General features: G+C 39.8%; 12 non-coding genes across 12 annotated transcripts; all 12 read left to right on the top strand.

Annotated features, from left to right (window-relative positions):
- Nucleotides 1-77: 77 nt before the first annotated feature.
- On the top strand, nt 78-150 carry TRNAF-GAA (transfer RNA phenylalanine (anticodon GAA)). The gene has a single exon. It is a non-coding gene; the product is annotated as a tRNA-Phe (tRNA).
- A 2,241-nt stretch (nt 151-2,391) lies between these two features.
- TRNAF-GAA (transfer RNA phenylalanine (anticodon GAA)) lies at nt 2,392-2,464 on the top strand. The gene has a single exon. It is a non-coding gene; the product is annotated as a tRNA-Phe (tRNA).
- A 1,673-nt stretch (nt 2,465-4,137) lies between these two features.
- Nucleotides 4,138-4,210, top strand: TRNAF-GAA (transfer RNA phenylalanine (anticodon GAA)). The gene has a single exon. It is a non-coding gene; the product is annotated as a tRNA-Phe (tRNA).
- Nucleotides 4,211-8,764: 4,554 nt separating this feature from the next.
- Nucleotides 8,765-8,837, top strand: TRNAF-GAA (transfer RNA phenylalanine (anticodon GAA)). Its single transcript has one exon. It is a non-coding gene; the product is annotated as a tRNA-Phe (tRNA).
- Nucleotides 8,838-11,659: 2,822 nt separating this feature from the next.
- Nucleotides 11,660-11,732, top strand: TRNAF-GAA (transfer RNA phenylalanine (anticodon GAA)). The gene has a single exon. It is a non-coding gene; the product is annotated as a tRNA-Phe (tRNA).
- A 494-nt stretch (nt 11,733-12,226) lies between these two features.
- TRNAF-GAA (transfer RNA phenylalanine (anticodon GAA)) lies at nt 12,227-12,299 on the top strand. The gene has a single exon. It is a non-coding gene; the product is annotated as a tRNA-Phe (tRNA).
- A 2,240-nt stretch (nt 12,300-14,539) lies between these two features.
- Nucleotides 14,540-14,612, top strand: TRNAF-GAA (transfer RNA phenylalanine (anticodon GAA)). The gene has a single exon. It is a non-coding gene; the product is annotated as a tRNA-Phe (tRNA).
- Nucleotides 14,613-15,118: 506 nt separating this feature from the next.
- TRNAF-GAA (transfer RNA phenylalanine (anticodon GAA)) lies at nt 15,119-15,191 on the top strand. Its single transcript has one exon. It is a non-coding gene; the product is annotated as a tRNA-Phe (tRNA).
- Nucleotides 15,192-17,998: 2,807 nt separating this feature from the next.
- Nucleotides 17,999-18,071, top strand: TRNAF-GAA (transfer RNA phenylalanine (anticodon GAA)). Its single transcript has one exon. It is a non-coding gene; the product is annotated as a tRNA-Phe (tRNA).
- A 494-nt stretch (nt 18,072-18,565) lies between these two features.
- Nucleotides 18,566-18,638, top strand: TRNAF-GAA (transfer RNA phenylalanine (anticodon GAA)). The gene has a single exon. It is a non-coding gene; the product is annotated as a tRNA-Phe (tRNA).
- Nucleotides 18,639-21,461: 2,823 nt separating this feature from the next.
- Nucleotides 21,462-21,534, top strand: TRNAF-GAA (transfer RNA phenylalanine (anticodon GAA)). The gene has a single exon. It is a non-coding gene; the product is annotated as a tRNA-Phe (tRNA).
- Nucleotides 21,535-23,176: 1,642 nt separating this feature from the next.
- Nucleotides 23,177-23,249, top strand: TRNAF-GAA (transfer RNA phenylalanine (anticodon GAA)). The gene has a single exon. It is a non-coding gene; the product is annotated as a tRNA-Phe (tRNA).
- Nucleotides 23,250-25,581: the final 2,332 nt, after the last annotated feature.

The raw sequence follows: 25,581 nt of genomic DNA, 5'->3' as shown, positions 1-25,581 counted from the left end.
TCAAAGTGAATGATTTCGGGGTGTATGTCTTGTCTACAATGATTAAGAAAAATACGGAGGGACCTGCGCAATAAGTGGCCGAAATAGCTCAGTTGGGAGAGCGTTAGACTGAAGATCTAAAGGTCCCTGGTTCAATCCCGGGTTTCGGCAAAGACTCAGAAGACAGCTTGTTAGGCGTGTTTCTTTCTTGGATTCAGCTTCTGGTGACGTTTTATTTAATTGATAAAACCTTTCATCAACCTAATTGACATACCATCAGTACAAGACAGTACGTGTTTTCTATCTTCCTTTGAAAATGGTTTCCACCTCTCTTGCCTTCAGCTTTGACTTCCATTATTTACTGTTTCTGTCTTGATTTTTAGGTAACCCGCAGTCTGCATCAGTCTCCATCTTCCCTTGAACCAAAGTGTCGGATGAAATAGCTTGCTTACTCATGCCACACATTTCTGTGCATTAGATTGCTAGCCTATTTAGAGTTTAGAAAAAAAGAAATACCTAGCTTGCACAATAAAAAACGAATTCCCTAATTACACCCAGTTAACTGGAGAAGGATACAGCAAAGTTTAAGACATAGCTGTACCCTCACAGTGAATGATTTAGACTTCTGTGTCTTGTCTACAATGATTAAAAATGATACGGAAAGCTTTTCATGACACCTGGTTTAAATATCTCAGTTGGGAGAATGTTAGACTAAAGATAAAAAAAGGTCCTTGGTTCAATCCTGGGTTGTGCCAAAGACCAAGCACTCAGCTTGTTAGGCATGTTTCTTTCTTGGAGTCACTCTCAAGGGACATTTTATTTCATTGATAAAAACTTGCATCAACCTGATCGACATGCCATCGGTACAAAAGAGCACTTATTTTCTATCTTCCTTTCAAAATGGCTTCCACCTCTCTTGCCTTCAGCTTTGACTTCCATTATTTCCCGTTTCTATCTTGATTTTGATGTAAACCGTAGGCGGCGTCATCTTCCATTTTCCCATGAGCCAAACTGTCAGATGATATAGCTTGCTTAGTCATGCCACACATTTCTGTTTATGAGAGTGGTAGCCTATTCAGAGTTTAGAAAAAAAGAAGTACCTAGCTCGCGTAGCAAAAAAGTAAAGGAGTAATTGCCCCCAGTTAGCTACAGAAGGATACAGCAAAGTGTAACACATAGCTGTACCCTCACAGTGAATGATTGCGACTTATCTTTCTTGTCTACAATGATTAATAATAATAAGGAAGGCACTGTGAAAAAACGGGCTGAAAGAGCTCAGTTGCGAGGACGTCAAACTTTAGATCTAAGGGTCCCTGGTTAATTTCTTGGTTTGGTCAAAGACTGAGCAGCTAGTTCGTCAGGCAAGTTTCTTTTTTGGAGTCAGCTTCCGGTGACGTTTTATTTAATTAATAAAACCTTTCATCAACCTAATTGACATACCATCAGTACAAGACAGTACGTGTTTTCTATCTTCCTTTGAAAATGGATTCCACCTCTCTTGCCTTCAGCTTTGACTTCCATTATTTCCCGTTTCTATCTCGATTTTAGGGTAAACTGTAGCCTGCATCATTTTCCATCTAACCTTGGACCAAAGTGTCAGATGATATAGCTTGCTTCCTCATGCCACACATTTCTGTGTATTAGATTGCTAGCCTATTTAGCGTTTAGAAAAAAAGAAATACCTAGCTTGCGCAATAAAAAATAAATTGACTAATTGTGCCCAGTTAGCTGCAGAAGGATACAGCATACTTTAACACATAGATGTACCCTCCTAGTGATTGATCAGATGCCCACTTGTTGCCTACAATGATTAAGAATCATCAGGAAGGTATTCTCTGACAACTGGCTGAAATAGCTCAGTTGGGAGAGCGTTAGACTGAAGATCTAAAGGTCCCTGGTTCAATCCCGGGTTTCGGCAAGGACTGAGCACCTAGCTAATTAGGTGTAGTTCTCTCTTGGAGTCAGCTTCAGTAGACATTTTAGTTCATAGATGAAACCTTTCAATAACCTGATCGACATACCATCAGTAGAGCACAGCACTTGCGTTCTATCTTCCTTTCAAAATGGCTTCCACCTCTGTTGCCTTCAGCTTTGACTTCCATTATTTCCAGTTTGTATCTTGATTTTAATGTAAAGCTTAGGCTGCATCATCTTCTATTTTCCCATGAACCAAGCTGTCAGATGATAAAGCTTGCTTACTCATCCCACACATTTGTGTGCCTATTCAGAGTTTGGAATAAAAGAAGTACCTAGGTTGCGCACCAAAAAAGTAAATGAGTAAATGCACCCAGTTAGCTGCAGAAGGATACCGGAAGTTTAAGACATAGCTGTACCATCAAAGTGAATGATTTGGAGGTGTATGTCTTGTCTACAATGATTAAGAAGAAAACGGAGGGAGCTGTGAAATAACTGGCCGAAATAGCTCAGTTGGGAGAGCGTTAGACTGAAGATCTAAAGGTCCCTGGTTCAATCCCGGGTTTCGGCAAAGACTCAGAAGACAGCTTTTTAGACGTGTTTCGTTCTTGGATTCAGCTTCTGGTGACGTTTTATTTAATTGATAAAACCTTTCATCAACCTAATTGACATACCATCAGTACAAGACAGTACTTGTTTTCTATCTTCCTTTCAAAATGGATTCCACCTCTCTTGCCTTCAGCTTTGACTTCCATTATTTACTGTTTCTACCTTGATTTTTAGGTAACCCGCAGTCTGCATCAGTCTCCATCTTCCCTTGAACCAAAGTGTCGGATGAAATAGCTTGCTTACTCATGCCACACATTTCTGTGCATTAGATTGCTAGCCTATTTAGAGCTTAGAAAAAAAGAAATACCTAGCTTGCACAATAAAAAACGAATTCCCTAATTACACCCAGTTAACTGGAGAAGGATACAGCAAAGTTTAAGACATAGCTGTACCCTCACAGTGAATGATTTAGACTTCTGTGTCTTGTCTACAATGATTAAAAATGATACGGAAAGCTTTTCATGACACCTGGTTTAAATATCTCAGTTGGGAGAATGTTAGACTAAAGATAAAAAAGGTCCTTGGTTCAATCCTGGGTTGTGCCAAAGACCAAGCACTCAGCTTGTTAGGCATGTTTCTTTCTTGGAATCACTCTCAAGTGACATTTTATTTCATTGATAAAAACTTGCATCAACCTGATCGACATGCCATCGGTACAAAAGAGCACCTATTTTCTATCTTCCTTTCAAAATGGCTTCCACCTCTCTTGCCTTCAGCTTTGACTTCCATTATTTCCCGTTTCTATCTTGATTTTAATGTAAACCGTAGCCGGCGTCATCTTCCATTTTCCCATGAGCCAAACTGTCAGATGATATAGCTTGCTTGGTCATGCCACACATTTCTGTTTATGAGAGTGGTAGCCTATTCAGAGTTTAGAAAAAAAGAAGTACCTACCTCGCGTAGCAAAAAAGTAAAGGAGTAATTGCCCCCAGTTAGCTACAGAAGGATACAGCAAAGTGTAACACATAGCTGTACCCTCACAGTGAATGATTGCGACTTATATTTCTTGTCTACAATGATTAACAATAATAAGGAAGGCACTGTGAAAAAACGGGCTGAAAGAGCTCAGTTGCGAGGACGTCAAACTTTAGATCTAAGGGTCCCTGGTTAAATCCTTGGTTTGGTCAAAGACTGAGCAGCTAGTTCGTCAGGCAAGTTTCTTTTTTGGAGTCAGCTTCCGGTGACGTTTTATTTAATTAATAAAACCTTTCATCAACCTAATTGACATACCATCAGTACAAGACAGTACGTGTTTTCTATCTTTCTTTGAAAATGGATTCCACCTCTCTTGCCTTCAGCTTTGACTTCCATTATTTGCCGTTTCTATCTCGATTTTAGGGTAAACTGTAGCCTGCATCATTTTCCATCTAACCTTGGACCAAAGTGTCAGATGATATAGCTTGCTTCCTCATGCCACACATTTCTGTGTATTAGATTGCTAGCCTATTTAGCGTTTAGAAAAAAAGAAATACCTAGCTTGCGCAATAAAAAATAAATTGACTAATTGTGCCCAGTTAGCTGCAGAAGGATACAGCATACTTTAACACATAGATGTACCCTCCTAGTGATTGATCAGATGCCCACTTGTTTCCTACAATGATTAAGAATCATCAGGAAGGTATTTTCTGACAACTGGCCAAAATAGCTCAGTTGGGAGAGCGTTAGACTGAAGATCTAAAGGTCCCTGGTTCAATCCCGGGTTTCGGCAAGGACTGAGCACCTAGCTAATTAGGTGTAGTTCTCTCTTGGAGTCAGCTTCAGTAGACATTTTAGTTCATAGATGAAACCTTTCAATAACCTGATCGACATACCATCAGTAGAGCACAGCACTTGCGTTCTATCTTCCTTTCAAAATGGCTTCCACCTCTCTTGCCTTCAGCTTTGACTTCCATTATTTCCAGTTTGTATCTTGATTTTAATGTAAAGCTTAGGCTGCATCATCTTCTATTTTCCCATGAACCAAGCTGTCAGATGATATAGCTTGCTTACTCATCCCACACATTTGTGTGCCTTAGATTGCTAGCCTATTTAGAGTTTAGAAAAAAAGAAATACCTAGCTTGCACAATAAAAAACGAATTCCCTAATTACACCCAGTTAACTGGAGAAGGATACAGCAAAGTTTAAGACATAGCTGTACACTCACAGTGAATGATTTAGACTTCTGTGTCTTGTCTACAATGATTATAAATGATACGGAAAGCTTTTTATGACACCTGGTTTAAATATCTCAGTTGGGAGAATGTTAGACTAAAGATAAAAAAAGGTCCTTGGTTCGATCCTGGGTTGTGCCAAAGACCAAGCACTCCGCTTGTTAGGCATGTTTCTTTCTTGGAGTCACTCTCAAGGGACATTTTATTTCATTGATAAAAACTTGCATCAACCTGATCGACATGCCATCGGTACAAAAGAGCACTTATTTTCTATCTTCCTTTCAAAATGGCTTCCACCTCTCTTGCCTTCAGCTTTGACTTCCATTATTTCCCGTTTCTATCTTGATTTTGATGTAAACCGTAGGCGGCGTCATCTTCCATTTTCCCATGAGCCAAACTGTCAGATGATATAGCTTGCTTAGTCATGCCACACATTTCTGTTTATAAGAATGGTAGCCTATTCAGAGTTTAGAAAAAAATAAGTACCTAGCTCGCGTAGCAAAAAAGTAAAGGAGTAATTGCCCCCAGTTAGCTACAGAAGGATACAGCAAAGTGTAACACATAGCTGTACCCTCACAGTGAATGATTGCGACTTATATTTCTTGTCTACAATGATTAATAATAATAAGGAAGGCACTGTGAAAAAACGGGCTGAAAGAGCTCAGTTGCGAGGACGTCAAACTTTAGATCTAAGGGTCCCTGGTTAAATTCTTGGTTTGGTCAAAGACTGAGCAGCTAGTTCGTCAGGCAAGTTTCTTTTTTGGAGTCAGCTTCCGGTGACGTTTTATTTAATTAATAAAACCTTTCATCAACCTAATTGACATACCATCAGTACAAGACAGTACGTGTTTTCTATCTTCCTTTGAAAATGGATTCCACCTCTCTTGCCTTCAGCTTTGACTTCCATTATTTCCCGTTTCTATCTCGATTTTAGGGTAAACTGTAGCCTGCATCATTTTCCATCTAACCTTGGACCAAAGTGTCAGATGATATAGCTTGCCTCCTCATGCCACACATTTCTGTGTATTAGATTGCTAGCCTATTTAGCGTTTAGAAAAAAAGAAATACCTAGCTTGCGCAATAAAAAATGAATTGACTAATTGTGCCCAGTTAGCTGCAGAAGGATACAGCATACTTTAACACATAGATGTACCCTCCTAGTGATTGATCAGATGCCCACTTGTTGCCTACAATGATTAAGAATCATCAGGAAGGTATTCTTTGACAACTGGCCGAAATAGCTCAGTTGGGAGAACGTTAGACTGAAGATCTAAAGGTCCCTGGTTCAATCCCGGGTTTTGGCAAGGAGTGAGCACCTAGCTAATTAGGTGTAGTTCTCTCTTGGAGTCAGCTTCAGTAGACATTTTAGTTCATAGATGAAACCTTTCAATAACCTGATCGACATACCATCAGTAGAGCACAGCACTTGCGTTCTATCTTCCTTTCAAAATGGCTTCCACCTCTCTTGCCTTCAGCTTTGACTTCCATTATTTCCAGTTTCTATCTTGATTTTAATGTAAAGCTTAGGCTGCATCATCTTCTATTTTCCCATGAACCAAGCTGTCAGATGATATAGCTTGCTTACTCAGCCCACACATTTGTGTGCCTATTCAGAGTTTGGAATAAAAGAAGTACCTAGGTTGCGCACCAAAAAAGTAAATGAGTAAATGCACCCAGTTAGCTGCAGAAGGATACCGGAAGTTTAAGACATAGCTGTACCCTCAAAGTGAATGATTTCGAGGTGTATGTCTTGTCTACAATGATTAAGAAGAAAACGGAGGGACCTGTGAAATAACTGGCTGAAATAGCTCAGTTGGGAGAGTGTTAGACTGAAGATCTAAAGGTCCCTGGTTCAATCCCGGGTTTCGACAAAGACTCAGAAGGCAGCTTGTTAGGCGTGTTTCTTTCTTGGATTCAGCTTCTGGTGACGTTTTATTTAATTGATAAAACCTTTCATCAACCTAATTGACATACCATCAGTACAAGACAGTACGTGTTTTCTATCTTCCTTTGAAAATGGTTTCCACCTCTCTTGCCTTCAGCTTTGACTTCGATTATTTGCCGTTTCTATCTCGATTTTAGGGTAAACTGTAGCCTGCATCATTTTCCATCTAACCTTGGACCAAAGTGTCAGATGATATAGCTTGCTTCCTCATGCCACACATTTCTGTGTATTAGATTGCTAGCCTATTTAGCGTTTAGAAAAAAAGAAATACCTAGCTTGCACAATAAAAAACGAATTCCCTAATTACACCCAGTTAACTGGAGAAGGATACAGCAAAGTTTAAGACATAGCTGAACCCTCACAGTGAATGATTTAGACTTCTGTGTCTTGTCTACAATGATTAAAAATGATACTGAAAGGTTTTCATGACACCTGGCTAAAATATCTCAGTTGGGAGAATGTTAGACTAAAGATAAAAAAGGTCCTTGGTTCAATCCTGGGTTGTGCCAAAGACCAAGCACTCAGCTTGTTAGGCATGTTTCTTTCTTGGAGTCACTCTCAAGTGACATTTTATTTCATTGATAAAAACTTGCATCAACCTGATCGACATGCCATCGGTACAAAAGAGCACTTATTTTCTATCTTCCTTTCAAAATGGCTTCCACCTCTCTTGCCTTCAGCTTTGACTTCCATTATTTCCCGTTTGTATCTTGATTTTGATGTTAACCGTAGGCGGCGTCATCTTCCATTTTCCCATGAGCCAAACTGTCAGATGATATAGCTTGCTTAGTCATGCCACACATTTCTGTTTATGAGAGTGGTAGCCTATTCAGAGTTTAGAAAAAAAGAAGTACCTAGCTCGCGTAGCAAAAAAGTAAAGGAGTAATTGCCCCCAGTTAGCTACAGAAGGATACAGCAAAGTGTAACACATAGCTGTACCCTCACAGTGAATGATTGCGACTTATATTTCTTGTCTACAATGATTAACAATAATAAGGAAGGCACTGTGAAAAAACGGGCTGAAAGAGCTCAGTTGCGAGGACGTCAAACTTTAGATCTAAGGGTCCCTGGTTAAAGCCTTGGTTTGGTCAAAGACTGAGCAGCTAGTTCGTCATGCAAGTTTCTTTTTTGGAGTCAGCTTCCGGTGACGTTTTATTTAATTAATAAAACCTTTCATCAACCTAATTGACATACCATCAGTACAAGACAGTACGTGTTTTCTATCTTCCTTTGAAAATGGATTCCACCTCTCTTGCCTTCAGCTTTGACTTCCATTATTTGCCGTTTCTATCTCGATTTTAGGGTAAACTGTAGCCTGCATCATTTTCCATCTAACCTTGGACCAAAGTGTCAGATGATATAGCTTGCTTCCTCATGCCACACATTTCTGTGTATTAGATTGCTAGCCTATTTAGCGTTTATAAAAAAAGAAATACCTAGCTTGCGCAATAAAAAATAAATTGACTAATTGTGCCCAGTTAGCTGCAGAAGGATACAGCATACTTTAACACATAGATGTACCCTCCTAGTGATTGATCAGATGCCCACTTGTTGCCTGCAATGATTAAGAATCATCAGGAAGGTATTCTCTGACAACTGGCCGAAATAGCTCATTTGGGAGAGCGTTAAACTGAAGATCTAAAGCTCTCTGGTTCAATCCCGGGTTTTGGCAAGGACTGAGCACCTAGCTAATTAGGTGTAGTTCTCTCTTGGAGTCAGCTTCAGTAGACATTTTAGTTCATAGATGAAACCTTTTAATAACCTGTTCAACATACCATCAGTAGAGCACAGCACTTGCGTTCTATCTTCCTTTCAAAATGGCTTCCACCTCTCTTGCCTTCAGCTTTGACTTCCATTATTTCCAGTTTCTATCTTGATTTTAATGTAAACCTTAGGCTGCATCATCTTCCATTTTCCCATGAACCAAGCTGTCAGATGATATAGCTTGCTTACTCATCCCACACATTTGTGTGCCTATTCAGAGTTTGGAATAAAAGAAGTACCTAGGTTGCGCACCAAAAAAGTAAATGAGTAATTGCACCCAGTTAGCTGCAGAAGGATACCGGAAGTTTAAGACATAGCTGTACCCTCAAAGTGAATGATTTCGGGGTGTATGTCTTGTCTACAATGATTAAGAAAAATACGGAGGGACCTGCGCAATAAGTGGCCGAAATAGCTCAGTTGGGAGAGCGTTAGACTGAAGATCTAAAGGTCCCTGGTTCAATCCCGGGTTTCGGCAAAGACTCAGAAGACAGCTTGTTAGGCGTGTTTCTTTCTTGGATTCAGCTTCTGGTGACGTTTTATTTAATTGATAAAACCTTTCATCAACCTAATTGACATACCATCAGTACAAGACAGTACGTGTTTTCTATCTTCCTTTGAAAATGGTTTCCACCTCTCTTGCCTTCAGCTTTGACTTCCATTATTTACTGTTTCTGTCTTGATTTTTAGGTAACCCGCAGTCTGCATCAGTCTCCATCTTCCCTTGAACCAAAGTGTCGGATGAAATAGCTTGCTTACTCATGCCACACATTTCTGTGCATTAGATTGCTAGCCTATTTAGAGTTTAGAAAAAAAGAAATACCTAGCTTGCACAATAAAAAACGAATTCCCTAATTACACCCAGTTAACTGGAGAAGGATACAGCAAAGTTTAAGACATAGCTGTACCCTCACAGTGAATGATTTAGACTTCTGTGTCTTGTCTACAATGATTAAAAATGATACGGAAAGCTTTTCATGACACCTGGTTTAAATATCTCAGTTGGGAGAATGTTAGACTAAAGATAAAAAAAGGTCCTTGGTTCAATCCTGGGTTGTGCCAAAGACCAAGCACTCAGCTTGTTAGGCATGTTTCTTTCTTGGAGTCACTCTCAAGGGACATTTTATTTCATTGATAAAAACTTGCATCAACCTGATCGACATGCCATCGGTACAAAAGAGCACTTATTTTCTATCTTCCTTTCAAAATGGCTTCCACCTCTCTTGCCTTCAGCTTTGACTTCCATTATTTCCCGTTTGTATCTTGATTTTGATGTAAACCGTAGGCGGCGTCATCTTCCATTTTCCCATGAGCCAAACTGTCAGATGATATAGCTTGCTTAGTCATGCCACACATTTCTGTTTATGAGAATGGTAGCCTATTCAGAGTTTAGAAAAAAAGAAGTACCTAGCTCGCGTAGCAAAAAAGTAAAGGAGTAATTGCCCCCAGTTAGCTACAGAAGGATACAGCAAAGTGTAACACATAGCTGTACCCTCACAGTGAATGATTGCGACTTATATTTCTTGTCTACAATGATTAATAATAATAAGGAAGGCACTGTGAAAAAACGGGCTGAAAGAGCTCAGTTGCGAGGACGTCAAACTTTAGATCTAAGGGTCCCTGGTTAAATTCTTGGTTTGGTCAAAGACTGAGCAGCTAGTTCGTCAGGCAAGTTTCTTTTTTGGAGTCAGCTTCCGGTGACGTTTTATTTAATTAATAAAACCTTTCATCAACCTAATTGACATACCATCAGTACAAGACAGTACGTGTTTTCTATCTTCCTTTGAAAATGGATTCCACCTCTCTTGCCTTCAGCTTTGACTTCCATTATTTCCCGTTTCTATCTCGATTTTAGGGTAAACTGTAGCCTGCATCATTTTCCATCTAACCTTGGACCAAAGTGTCAGATGATATAGCTTGCTTCCTCATGCCACACATTTCTGTGTATTAGATTGCTAGCCTATTTAGCGTTTAGAAAAAAAGAAATACCTAGCTTGCGCAATAAAAAATAAATTGACTAATTGTGCCCAGTTAGCTGCAGAAGGATACAACATACTTTAACACATAGATGTACCCTCCTAGTGATTGATCAGATGCCCACTTGTTGCCTACAATGATTAAGAATCATCAGGAAGGTATTCTTTGACAACTGGCCGAAATAGCTCAGTTGGGAGAGCGTTAGACTGAAGATCTAAAGGTCTCTGGTTCAATCCCGGGTTTTGGCAAGGAGTGAGCACCTAGCTAATTAGGTGTAGTTCTCTCTTGGAGTCAGCTTCAGTAGACATTTTAGTTCATAGATGAAACCTTTCAATAACCTGATCGACATACCATCAGTAGAGCACAGCACTTGCGTTCTATCTTCCTTTGAAAATGGCTTCCACCTCTCTTGCCTTCAGCTTTGACTTCCATTATTTCCAATTTCTATCTTGATTTTAATGTAAAGCTTAGGCTGCATCATCTTCTATTTTCCCATGAACCAAGCTGTCAGATGATATAGCTTGCTTACTCATCCCACACATTTGTGTGCCTATTCAGAGTTTGGAATAAAAGAAGTACCTAGGTTGCGCACCAAAAAAGTAAATGAGTAAATGCACCCAGTTAGCTGCAGAAGGATACCGGAAGTTTAAGACATAGCTGTACCCTCAAAGTGAATGATTTCGAGGTGTATGTCTTGTCTACAATGATTAAGAAGAAAACGGAGGGACCTGTGAAATAACTGGCCGAAATAGCTCAGTTGGGAGAGTGTTAGACTGAAGATCTAAAGGTCCCTGGTTCAATCCCGGGTTTCGACAAAGACTCAGAAGGCAGCTTGTTAGGCGTGTTTCTTTCTTGGATTCAGCTTCTGGTGACGTTTTATTTAATTGATAAAACCTTTCATCAACCTAATTGACATACCATCAGTACAAGACAGTACGTGTTTTCTATCTTCCTTTGAAAATGGTTTCCACCTCTCTTGCCTTCAGCTTTGACTTCGATTATTTGCCGTTTCTATCTCGATTTTAGGGTAAACTGTAGCCTGCATCATTTTCCATCTAACCTTGGACCAAAGTGTCAGATGATATAGCTTGCTTCCTCATGCCACACATTTCTGTGTATTAGATTGCTAGCCTATTTAGCGTTTAGAAAAAAAGAAATACCTAGCTTGCGCAATAAAAAATAAATTGACTAATTGTGCCCAGTTAGCTGCAGAAGGATACAGCATACTTTAACACATAGATGTACCCTCCTAGTGATTGATCAGATGCCCACTTGTTGCCTACAATGATTAAGAATCATCAGGAAGGTATTCTCTGACAACTGGCCGAAATAGCTCAGTTGGGAGAGTGTTAGACTGAAGATCTAAAGGTCCCTGGTTCAATCCCGGGTTTCGGCAAGGACTGAGCACCTAGCTAATTAGGTGTAGTTCTCTCTTGGAGTCAGCTTCAGTAGACATTTTAGTTCATAGATGAAACCTTTGAATAACCTGATCGACATACCATCAGTAGAGCACAGCACTTGCGTTCTATCTTCCTTTCAAAATGGCTTCCACCTCTGTTGCCTTCAGCTTTGACTTCCATTATTTCCAGTTTGTATCTTGATTTTAATGTAAAGCTTAGGCTGCATCATCTTCTATTTTCCCATGAACCAAGCTGTCAGATGATATAGCTTGCTTACTCATCCCACACATTTGTGTGCCTATTCAGAGTTTGGAATAAAAGAAGTACCTAGGTTGCGCACCAAAAAAGTAAATGAGTAAATGCACCCAGTTAGCTGCAGAAGGATACCGGAAGTTTAAGACATAGCTGTACCATCAAAGTGAATGATTTGGAGGTGTATGTCTTGTCTACAATGATTAAGAAGAAAACGGAGGGAGCTGTGAAATAACTGGCCGAAATAGCTCAGTTGGGAGAGCGTTAGACTGAAGATCTAAAGGTCCCTGGTTCAATCCCGGGTTTCGGCAAAGACTCAGAAGACAGCTTTTTAGGCGTGTTTCTTTCTTGGATTCAGCTTCTGGTGACGTTTTATTTAATTGATAAAACCTTTCATCAACCTAATTGACATACCATCAGTACAAGACAGTACTTGTTTTCTATCTTCCTTTCAAAATGGATTCCACCTCTCTTGCCTTCAGCTTTGACTTCCATTATTTACTGTTTCTATCTTGATTTTTAGGTAACCCGCAGTCTGCATCAGTCTCCATCTTCCCTTGAACCAAAGTGTCGGATGAAATAGCTTGCTTACTCATGCCACACATTTCTGTGCATTAGATTGCTAGCCTATTTAGAGTTTAGAAAAAAAGAAATACCTAGCTTGCAGAATAAAAAACAAATTCCCTAATTACACCCAGTTAACTGGAGAAGGATACAACAAAGTTTAAGACATAGCTGTACCCTCACAGTGAATGATTTAGACTTCTGTGTCTTGTCTACAATGATTAAAAATGATACGGAAAGCTTTTCATGACACCTGGCTAAAATATCTCAGTTAGGATAATGTTAGACTAAAGATAAAAAAGGTCCTTGGTTCAATCCTGGGTTGTGCCAAAGACCAAGCACTCAGCTTGTTAGGCATGTTTCTTTCTTGGAGTCACTCTCAAGTGACATTTTATTTCATTGATAAAAACTTGCATCAACCTGATCGACATGCCATCGGTACAAAAGAGAACTTATTTTCTATCTTCCTTTCAAAATGGCTTCCACCTCTCTTGCCTTCAGCTTTGACTTCCATTATTTCCCGTTTCTATCTTGATTTTAATGTAAACCGTAGCCGGCGTCATCTTCCATTTTCCCATGAGCCAAACTGTCAGATGATATAGCTTGCTTGGTCATGCCACACATTTCTGTTTATGAGAGTGGTAGCCTATTCAGAGTTTAGAAAAAAAGAAGTACCTACCTCGCGTAGCAAAAAAGTAAAGGAGTAATTGCCCCCAGTTAACTACAGAAGGATACAGCAAAGTGTAACACATAGCTGTACCCTCACAGTGAATGATTGCGACTTATATTTCTTGTCTCCAATGATTAACAATAATAAAGAAGGCACTGTGAAAAAACGGGCTGAAAGAGCTCAGTTGCGAGGACGTCAAACTTTAGATCTAAGGGTTCCTGGTTAAATCCTTGGTTTGGTCAAAGACTGAGCAGCTAGTTCGTCAGGCAAGTTTCTTTTTTGGAGTCAGCTTCCGGTGACGTTTTATTTAATTAATAAAACCTTTCATCAACCTAATTGACATACCATCAGTACAAGACAGTACGTGTTTTCTATCTTTCTTTGAAAATGGATTCCACCTCTCTTGCCTTCAGCTTTGACTTCCATTATTTGCCGTTTCTATCTCGATTTTAGGGTAAACTGTAGCCTGCATCATTTTCCATCTAACCTTGGACCAAAGTGTCAGATGATATAGCTTGCTTCCTCATGCCACACATTTCTGTGTATTAGATTGCTAGCCTATTTAGCGTTTAGAAAAAAAGAAATACCTAGCTTGCGCAATAAAAAATAAATTGACTAATTGTGCCCAGTTAGCTGCAGAAGGATACAGCATACTTTAACACATAGATGTACCCTCCTAGTGATTGATCAGATGCCCACTTGTTGCCTGCAATGATTAAGAATCATCAGGAAGGTATTCTCTGACAACTGGCCGAAATAGCTCATTTGGGAGAGCATTAAACTGAAGATCTAAAGCTCTCTGGTTCAATCCCGGGTTTTGGCAAGGACTGAGCACCTAGCTAATTAGGTGTAGTTCTCTCTTGGAGTCAGCTTCAGTAGACATTTTAGTTCATAGATGAAACCTTTTAATAACCTGTTCGACATACCATCAGTAGAGCACAGCACTTGCGTTCTATCTTCCTTTCAAAATGGCTTCCACCTCTCTTGCCTTCAGCTTTGACTTCCATTATTTCCAGTTTCTATCTTGATTTTAATGTAAACCTTAGGCTGCATCATCTTACATTTTCCCATGAACCAAGCTGTCAGATGATATAGCTTGCTTACTCATCCCACACATTTGTGTGCCTATTCAGAGTTTGGAATAAAAGAAGTACCTAGGTTGCGCACCAAAAAAGTAAATGAGTAATTGCACCCAGTTAGCTGCAGAAGGATACCGGAAGTTTAAGACATAGCTGTACCCTCAAAGTGAATGATTTTGAGGTGTATGTCTTGTCTACAATGATTAAGAAGAATACGGAGGGAAATGTGAAATAAGTGGCCGAAATAGCTCAGTTGGGAGAGCGTTAGACTGAAGATCTAAAGGTCCCTGGTTCAATCCCGGGTTTCGGCAAAGACTCAGAAGACAGCTTGTTAGGCGTGTTTCTTTCTTGGATTCAGCTTCTGGTAGTTTTATTTAATTGATAAAACCTTTCATCAACCTAATTGACATACCATCAGTACAAGACAGTACGTGTTTTCTATCTTCCTTTGAAAATGGTTTCCACCTCTCTTGCCTTCAGCTTTGACTTCGATTATTTGCCGTTTCTATCTCGATTTTAGGGTAAACTGTAGCCTGCATCATTTTCCATCTAACCTTGGACCAAAGTGTCAGATGATATAGCTTGCTTCCTCATGCCACACATTTCTGTGTATTAGATTGCTAGCCTATTTAGCGTTTAGAAAAAAAGAAATACCTAGCTTGCGCAATAAAAAATAAATTGACTAATTGTGCCCAGTTAGCTGCAGAAGGATACAGCATACTTTAACACATAGATGTACCCTCCTAGTGATTGATCAGATGCCCACTTGTTGCCTACAATGATTAAGAATCATCAGGAAGGTATTCTCTGACAACTGGCCGAAATAGCTCAGTTGGGAGAGCGTTAGACTGAAGATCTAAAGGTCCCTGGTTCAATCCCGGGTTTCGGCAAGGACTGAGCACCTAGCTAATTAGGTGTAGTTCTCTCTTGGAGTCAGCTTCAGTAGACATTTTAGTTCATAGATGAAACCTTTCAATAACCTGATCGACATACCATCAGTAGAGCACAGCACTTGCGTTCTATCTTCCTTTCAAAATGGCTTCCACCTCTGTTGCCTTCAGCTTTGACTTCCATTATTTCCAGTTTGTATCTTGATTTTAATGTAAAGCTTAGGCTGCATCATCTTCTATTTTCCCATGAACCAAGCTGTCAGATGATATAGCTTGCTTACTCATCCCACACATTTGTGTGCCTATACAGAGTTTGGAATAAAAGAAGTACCTAGGTTGCGCACCAAAAAAGTAAATGAGTAAATGCACCCAGTTAGCTGCAGAAGGATACCGGAAGTTTAAGACATAGCTGTACCATCAAAGTGAATGATTTGGAGGTGTATGTCTTGTCTACAAAGATTAAGAAGAAAACGGAGGGAGCTGTGAAATAACTGGCCGAAATAGCTCAGTTGGGAGAGCGTTAGACTGAAGATCTAAAGGTCTCTGGTTCAATCCCGGGTTTCGGCAAAGACTCAGAAGACAGCTTTTTAGGCGTGTTTCTTTCTTGGATTCAGCTTCTGGTGACGTTTTATTTAATTGATAAAACCTTTCATCAACCTAATTGACATACCATCAGTACAAGACAGTACTTGTTTTCTATCTTCCTTTCAAAATGGATTCCACCTCTCTTGCCTTCAGCTTTGACTTCCATTATTTACTGTTTCTATCTTGATTTTTAGGTAACCCGCAGTCTGCATCAGTCTCCATCTTCCCTTGAACCAAAGTGTCGGATGAAATAGCTTGCTTACTCATGCCACACATTTCTGTGCATTAGATTGCTAGCCTATTTAGAGTTTAGAAAAAAAGAAATACCTAGCTTGCAGAATAAAAAACAAATTCCCTAATTACACCCAGTTAACTGGAGAAGGATACAACAAAGTTTAAGACATAGCTGTACCCTCACAGTGAATGATTTAGACTTCTGTGTCTTGTCTACAATGATTAAAAATGATACGGAAAGCTTTTCATGACACCTGGCTAAAATATCTCAGTTAGGATAATGTTAGACTAAAGATAAAAAAGGTCCTTGGTTCAATCCTGGGTTGTGCCAAAGACCAAGCACTCAGCTTGTTAGGCATGTTTCTTTCTTGGAGTCACTCTCAAGTGACATTTTATTTCATTGATAAAAACTTGCATCAACCTGATCGACATGCCATCGGTACAAAAGAGAACTTATTTTCTATCTTCCTTTCAAAATGGCTTCCACCTCTCTTGCCTTCAGCTTTTACTTCCATTATTTCCCGTTTCTATCTTGATTTTAATGTAAACCGTAGCCGGCGTCATCTTCCATTTTCCCATGAGCCAAACTGTCAGATGATATAGCTTGCTTGGTCATGCCACACATTTCTGTTTATGAGAGTGGTAGCCTATTCAGAGTTTAGAAAAAAAGAAGTACCTACCTCGCGTAGCAAAAAAGTAAAGGAGTAATTGCCCCCAGTTAGCTACAGAAGGATACAGCAAAGTGTAACACATAGCTGTACCCTCACAGTGAATGATTGCGACTTATATTTCTTGTCTACAATGATTAACAATAATAAAGAAGGCACTGTGAAAAAACGGGCTGAAAGAGCTCAGTTGCGAGGACGTCAAACTTTAGATATAAGGGTTCCTGGTTAAATCCTTGGTTTGGTCAAAGACTGAGCAGCTAGTTCGTCAGGCAAGTTTCTTTTTTGGAGTCAGCTTCCGGTGACGTTTTATTTAATTAATAAAACCTTTCATCAACCTAATTGACATACCATCAGTACAAGACAGTACGTGTTTTCTATCTTTCTTTGAAAATGGATTCCACCTCTCTTGCCTTCAGCTTTGACTTCCATTATTTGCCGTTTCTATCTCGATTTTAGGGTAAACTGTAGCCTGCATCATTTTCCATCTAACCTTGGACCAAAGTGTCAGATGATATAGCTTGCTTCCTCATGCCACACATTTCTGTGTATTAGATTGCTAGCCTATTTAGCGTTTAGAAAAAAAGAAATACCTAGCTTGCGCAATAAAAAATAAATTGACTAATTGTGCCCAGTTAGCTGCAGAAGGATACAGCATACTTTAACACATAGATGTACCCTCCTAGTGATTGATCAGATGCCCACTTGTTGCCTGCAATGATTAAGAATCATCAGGAAGGTATTCTCTGACAACTGGCCGAAATAGCTCATTTGGGAGAGCGTTAAACTGAAGATCTAAAGCTCTCTGGTTCAATCCCGGGTTTTGGCAAGGACTGAGCACCTAGCTAATTAGGTGTAGTTCTCTCTTGGAGTCAGCTTCAGTAGACATTTTAGTTCATAGATGAAACCTTTTAATAACCTGTTCGACATACCATCAGTAGAGCACAGCACTTGCGTTCTATCTTCCTTTCAAAATGGCTTCCACCTCTCTTGCCTTCAGCTTTGACTTCCATTATTTCCAGTTTCTATCTTGATTTTAATGTAAACCTTAGGCTGCATCATCTTACATTTTCCCATGAACCAAGCTGTCAGATGATATAGCTTGCTTACTCATCCCACACATTTGTGTGCCTATTCAGAGTTTGGAATAAAAGAAGTACCTAGGTTGCGCACCAAAAAAGTAAATGAGTAATTGCACCCAGTTAGCTGCAGAAGGATACCGGAAGTTTAAGACATAGCTGTACCCTCAAAGTGAATGATTTCGAGGTGTATGTCTTGTCTACAATGATTAAGAAGAATACGGAGGGACCTGTGAAATAAGTGGCCGAAATAGCTCAGTTGGGAGAGCGTTAGATTGAAGATCTAAAGGTCCCTGGTTCAATCCCGGGTTTTGGCAAGGACTGAGCACCTAGCTAATTAGGTGTAGTTCTCTCTTGGAGTCAGCTTCAGTAGACATTTTAGTTCATAGATGAAACCTTTTAATAACCTGATCAACATACCATCAGTAGAGCACAGCACTTGCGTTCTATCTTCCTTTCAAAATGGCTTCCACCTCTGTTGCCTTCAGCTTTGACTTCCATTATTTCCAGTTTCTATCTTGATTTTAATTTAAAGCTTAGGCTGCATCATCTTCCATTTTCCCATGAACCAAGCTGTCAGATGATATAGCTTGCTTACTCATCCCACACATTTGTGTGCCTATTCAGAGTTTGGAATAAAAGAAGTACCTAGGTTGCGCACCAAAAAAGTAAATGAGTAATTGCACCCAGTTAGCTGCAGAAGGATACCGGAAGTTTAAGACATAGCTGTACCCTCAAAGTGAATGATTTCGGGGTGTATGTCTTGTCTACAATGATTAAGAAAAATACGGAGGGACCTGCGCAATAAGTGGCCGAAATAGCTCAGTTGGGAGAGCGTTAGACTGAAGATCTAAAGGTCCCTGGTTCAATCCCGGGTTTCGGCAAAGACTCAGAAGACAGCTTGTTAGGCGTGTTTCTTTCTTGGATTCAGCTTCCGGTGACGTTTTATTTAATTAATAAAACCTTTCATCAACCTAATTGACATACCATCAGTACAAGACAGTACTTGTTTTCTAACTTCCTTTCAAAATGGATTCCACCTCTCTTGCCTTCAGCTTTGACTTCCATTATTTGCCGTTTCTATCTCGATTTTAGGGTAAACTGTAGCCTGCATCATTTTCCATCTAACTTTGGACCAAAGTGTCAGATGATATAGCTTGCTTCCTCATGCCACACATTTCTGTGTATTAGATTGCTAGCCTATTTAGCGTTTAGAAAAAAAGAAATACCTAGCTTGCGCAATAAAAAATAAATTGACTAATTGTGCCCAGTTAGCTGCAGAAGGATACAGCATACTTTAACACATAGATGTACCCTCCTAGTGATTGATCAGATGCCCACTTGTTGCCTACAATGATTAAGAATCATCAGGAAGGTATTCTCTGACAACTGGCCGAAATAGCTCAGTTGGGAGAGCGTTAGACTGAAGATCTAAAGGTCCCTGGTTCAATCGCGGGTTTCGGCAAGGACTGAGCACCTAGCTAATTAGGTGTAGTTCTCTCTTGGAGTCAGCTTCAGTAGACATTTTAGTTCATAGATGAAACCTTTTAATAACCTGATCGACATACCATCAGTAGAGTACAGCACTTGCGTTCTATCTTCCTTTCAAAATGGCTTCCACCTCTCTTGCCTTCAGCTTTGACTTCCATTATTTCCAGTTTCTATCTTGATTTTAATGTAAAGCTTAGGCTGCATCATCTTCCATTTTCCCATGAACCAAGCTGTCAGATGATATAGCTTGCTTACTCATCCCACACATTTGTGTGCCTATTCAGAGTTTGGAATAAAAAAAAAGTACCTAGGTTGCGCACCAAAAAAGTAAATGAGTAATTTCACCCAGTTAGCTGCAGAAGGATACCGGAAGTTTAAGACATAGCTGTACCCTCAAAGTGAATGATTTCGAGGTGTATGTCTTGTCTACAATGATTAAGAAGAATACAGAGGGACCTGTGAAATGACTGGCCGAAATAGCTCAGTTGGGAGAGCGTTAGACTGAAGATCTAAAGGTCTCTGGTTCAATCCCGGGTTTCGGCAAAACTCAGAAGACAGCTTGTTAGGTGTGTTTCTTTCTTGGATTCAGCTTCTGGTGACGTTTTATTTAATTGATAAAACCTTTCATCAACCTAATTGACATACCATCAGTACAAGACAGTACGTGTTTTCTATCTTCCTTTCAAAATGGATTCCACCTATCTTGCCTTCAGCTTTGACTTCCATTATTTACTGTTTCTATCTTGATTTTTAGGTAACCCGCAGTCTGCATCAGTCTCCATCTTCCCTTGAACCAAAGTGTCGGATGAAATAGCTTGCTTACTCATGCCACACATTTCTGTGCATTAGATTGCTAGCCTATTTAGAGTTTAGAAAAAAAGAAATACCTAGCTTGCAGAATAAAAAACAAATTCCCTAATTACACCCAGTTAACTGGAGAAGGATACAACAAAGTTTAAGACATAGCTGTACCCTCACAGTGAATGATTTAGACTTCTGTGTCTTGTCTACAATGATTAAAAATGATACGGAAAGCTTTTCATGACACCTGGTTTAAATATCTCAGTTGGGAGAATGTTAGACTAAAGATAAAAAAAGGTCCTTGGTTCAATCCTGGGTTGTGCCAAAGACCAAGCACTCAGCTTGTTAGGCATGTTTCTTTCTTGGAGTCACTCTCAAGGGACATTTTATTTCATTGATAAAAACTTGCATCAACCTGATCGACATGCCATCGGTACAAAAGAGCACTTATTTTCTATCTTCCTTTCAAAATGGCTTCCACCTCTCTTGCCTTCAGCTTTGACTTCCATTATTTCCCGTTTCTATCTTGATTTTGATGTAAACCGTAGGCGGCGTCATCTTCCATTTTCCCATGAGCCAAACTGTCAGATGATATAGCTTGCTTAGTCATGCCACACATTTCTGTTTATGAGAATGGTAGCCTATTCAGAGTTTAGAAAAAAAGAAGTACCTAGCTCGCGTAGCAAAAAAGTAAAGGAGTAATTGCCCCCAGTTAGCTACAGAAGGATACAGCAAAGTGTAACACATAGCTGTACCCTCACAGTGAATGATTGCGACTTATATTTCTTGTCTACAATGATTAATAATAATAAGGAAGGCACTGTGAAAAAACGGGCTGAAAGAGCTCAGTTGCGAGGACGTCAAACTTTAGATCTAAGGGTCCCTGGTTAAATTCTTGGTTTGGTCAAAGACTGAGCAGCTAGTTCGTCAGGCAAGTTTCTTTTTTGGAGTCAGCTTCCGGTGACGTTTTATTTAATTAATAAAACCTTTCATCAACCTAATTGACATACCATCAGTACAAGACAGTACGTGTTTTCTATCTTCCTTTGAAAATGGATTCCACCTCTCTTGCCTTCAGCTTTGACTTCCATTATTTCCCGTTTCTATCTCGATTTTAGGGTAAACTGTAGCCTGCATCATTTTCCATCTAACCTTGGACCAAAGTGTCAGATGATATAGCTTGCTTCCTCATGCCACACATTTCTGTGTATTAGATTGCTAGCCTATTTAGCGTTTAGAAAAAAAGAAATACATAGCTTGGGCAATAAAAAATAAATTGACTAATTGTGCCCAGTTAGCTGCAGAAGGATACAGCATACTTTAACACATAGATGTACCCTCCTAGTGATTGATCAGATGCCCACTTGTTGCCTACAATGATTAAGAATCATCAGGAAGGTATTCTTTGACAACTGGCCGAAATAGCTCAGTTGGGAGAGCGTTAGACTGAAGATCTAAAGGTCCCTGGTTCAATCCCGGGTTTTGGCAAGGAGTGAGCACCTAGCTAATTAGGTGTAGTTCTCTCTTGGAGTCAGCTTCAGTAGACATTTTAGTTCATAGATGAAACCTTTCAATAACCTGATCGACATACCATCAGTAGAGCACAGCACTTGCGTTCTATCTTCCTTTCAAAATGGCTTCCACCTCTCTTGCCTTCAGCTTTGACTTCCATTATTTCCAGTTTCTATCTTGATTTTAATGTGAAGCTTAGGCTGCATCATCTTCCATTTTCCCATGAACCAAGCTGTCAGATGATATAGCTTGCTTACTCATCCCACACATTTGTGTGCCTATTCAGAGTTTGGAATAAAAGAAGTACCTAGGTTGCGCACCAAAAAAGTAAATGAGTAAATGCACCCAGTTAGCTGCAGAAGGATACCGGAAGTTTAAGACATAGCTGTACCCTCAAAGTGAATGATTTCGAGGTGTATGTCTTGTCTACAATGATTAAGAAGAAAACGGAGGGACCTGTGAAATAACTGGCCGAAATAGCTCAGTTGGGAGAGTGTTAGACTGAAGATCTAAAGGTCCCTGGTTCAATCCCGGGTTTCGACAAAGACTCAGAAGGCAGCTTGTTAGGCGTGTTTCTTTCTTGGATTCAGCTTCTGGTGACGTTTTATTTTATTGATAAAACCTTTCATCAACCTAATTGACATACCATCAGTACAAGACAGTACGTGTTTTCTATCTTCCTTTGAAAATGGTTTCCACCTCTCTTGCCTTCAGCTTTGACTTCGATTATTTGCCGTTTCTATCTCGATTTTAGGGTAAACTGTAGCCTGCATCATTTTCCATCTAACCTTGGACCAAAGTGTCAGATGATATAGCTTGCTTCCTCATGCCACACATTTCTGTGTATTAGATTGCTAGCCTATTTAGCGTTTAGAAAAAAAGAAATACCTAGCTTGCGCAATAAAAAATAAATTGACTAATTGTGCCCAGTTAGCTGCAGAAGGATACAGCATACTTTAACACATAGATGTACCCTCCTAGTGATTGATCAGATGCCCACTTGTTGCCTACAATGATTAAGAATCATCAGGAAGGTATTCTCTGACAACTGGCCGAAATAGCTCAGTTGGGAGAGCGTTAGACTGAAGATCTAAAGGTCCCTGGTTCAATCGCGGGTTTCGGCAAGGACTGAGCACCTAGCTAATTAGGTGTAGTTCTCTCTTGGAGTCAGCTTCAGTAGACATTTTAGTTCATAGATGAAACCTTTCAATAACCTGATCGACATACCATCAGTAGAGCACAGCACTTGCGTTCTATCTTCCTTTCAAAATGGCTTCCACCTCTCTTGCCTTCAGCTTTGACTTCCATTATTTCCAGTTTCTATCTTGATTTTAATGTAAAGCTTAGGCTGCATCATCTTCTATTTTCCCATGAACCAAGCTGTCAGATGATATAGCTTGCTTACTCATCCCACACATTTGTGTGCCTATTCAGAGTTTGGAATAAAAGAAGTACCTAGGTTGCGCACCAAAAAAGTAAATGAGTAAATGCACCCAGTTAGCTGCAGAAGGATACCGGAAGGTTAAGACATAGCTGTACCATCAAAGTGAATGATTTGGAGGTGTATGTCTTGTCTACAATGATTAAGAAGAATACGGAGGGACCTGTGAAATAAGTGGCCGAAATAGCTCAGTTGGGAGAGCGTTAGACTGAAGATCTAAAGGTCCCTGGTTCAATCCCGGGTTTCGGCAAAGACTCAGAAGACAGCTTGTTAGGTGTGTTTCTTTCTTGGATTCAGCTTCTGGTGACGTTTTATTTAATTGATAAAACCTTTCATCAACCTAATTGACATACCATCAGTACAAGACAGTACTTGTTTTCTATCTTCCTTTCAAAATGGATTCCACCTCTCTTGCCTTCAGCTTTGACTTCCATTATTTACTGTTTCTATCTTGATTTTTAGGTAACCCGCAGTCTGCATCAGTCTCCATCTTCCCTTGAACCAAAGTGTCGGATGAAATAGCTTGCTTACTCATGCCACACATTTCTGTGCATTAGATTGCTAGCCTATTTAGAGTTTAGAAAAAAAGAAATACCTAGCTTGCAGAATAAAAAACAAATTCCCTAATTACACCCAGTTAACTGGAGAAGGATACAACAAAGTTTAAGACATAGCTGTACCCTCACAGTGAATGATTTAGACTTCTGTGTCTTGTCTACAATGATTAAAAATGATACGGAAAGCTTTTCATGACACCTGGCTAAAATATCTCAGTTAGGATAATGTTAGACTAAAGATAAAAAAGGTCCTTGGTTCAATCCTGGGTTGTGCCAAAGACCAAGCACTAAGCTTGTTAGGCATGTTTCTTTCTTGGAGTCACTCTCAAGTGACATTTTATTTCATTGATAAAAACTTGCATCAACCTGATCGACATGCCATCGGTACAAAAGAGAACTTATTTTCTATCTTCCTTTCAAAATGGCTTCCACCTCTCTTGCCTTCAGCTTTGACTTCCATTATTTCCCGTTTCTATCTTGATTTTGATGTAAACCGTAGCCGGCGTCATCTTCCATTTTCCCATGAGCCAAACTGTCAGATGATATAGCTTGCTTGGTCATGCCACACATTTCTGTTTATGAGAGTGGTAGCCTATTCAGAGTTTAGAAAAAAAGAAGTACCTAGCTCGCGTAGCAAAAAAGTAAAGGAGTAATTGCGCCCAGTTAGCTACAGAAGGATACAGCAAAGTGTAACACATAGCTGTACCCTCACAGTGAATGATTGCGACTTATATTTCTTGTCTACAATGATTAACAATAATAAGGAAGGCACTGTGAAAAAACGGGCTGAAAGAGCTCAGTTGCGAGGACGTCAAACTTTAGATCTAAGGGTCCCTGGTTAAATCCTTGGTTTGGTCAAAGACTGAGCAGCTAGTTCGTCAGGCAAGTTTCTTTTTTGGAGTCAGCTTCCGGTGACGTTTTATTTAATTAATAAAACCTTTCATCAACCTAATTGACATACCATCAGTACAAGACAGTACGTGTTTTCTATCTTTCTTTGAAAATGGATTCCACCTCTCTTGCCTTCAGCTTTGACTTCCATTATTTGCCGTTTCTATCTCGATTTTAGGGTAAACTGTAGCCTGCATCATTTTCCATCTAACCTTGGACCAAAGTGTCAGATGATATAGCTTGCTTCCTCATGCCACACATTTCTGTGTATTAGATTGCTAGCCTATTTAGCGTTTAGAAAAAAAGAAATACCTAGCTTGCGCAATAAAAAATAAATTGACTAATTGTGCCCAGTTAGCTGCAGAAGGATACAGCATACTTTAACACATAGATGTACCCTCCTAGTGATTGATCAGATGCCCACTTGTTGCCTGCAATGATTAAGAATCATCAGGAAGGTATTCTCTGACAACTGGCCGAAATAGCTCATTTGGGAGAGCGTTAAACTGAAGATCTAAAGATCTCTGGTTCCATCCCGGGATTTGGCAAGGACTGAGCACCTAGCTAATTAGGTGTAGTTCTCTCTTGGAGTCAGCTTCAGTAGACATTTTAGTTCATAGATGAAACCTTTTAATAACCTGTTCGACATACCATCAGTAGAGCACAGCACTTGCGTTCTATCTTCCTTTCAAAATGGCTTCCACCTCTCTTGCCTTCAGCTTTGACTTCCATTATTTCCAGTTTCTATCTTGATTTTAATGTAAACCTTAGGCTGCATCGTCTTACATTTTCCCATGAACCAAGCTGTCAGATGATATAGCTTGCTTACTCATCCCACACATTTGTGTGCCTATTCAGAGTTTGGAATAAAAGAAGTACCTAGGTTGCGCACCAAAAAAGTAAATGAGTAATTGCACCCAGTTAGCTGCAGAAGGATACCGGAAGTTTAAGACATAGCTGTACCCTCAAAGTGAATGATTTCGAGGTGTATGTCTTGTCTACAATGATTAAGAAGAATACGGAGGGACCTGTGAAATAAGTGGCCGAAATAGCTCAGTTGGGAGAGTGTTAGATTGAAGATCTAAAGGTCCCTGGTTCAATCCCGGGTTTTGGCAAGGACTGAGCACCTAGCTA

This window comes from Pleurodeles waltl, unplaced genomic scaffold, assembly GCF_031143425.1.
Source record: "Pleurodeles waltl isolate 20211129_DDA unplaced genomic scaffold, aPleWal1.hap1.20221129 scaffold_465, whole genome shotgun sequence".
Taxonomy (NCBI): Eukaryota; Metazoa; Chordata; class Amphibia; order Caudata; family Salamandridae; genus Pleurodeles; species Pleurodeles waltl.
This window is presented reverse-complemented; position numbering and strand designations above follow the sequence as displayed.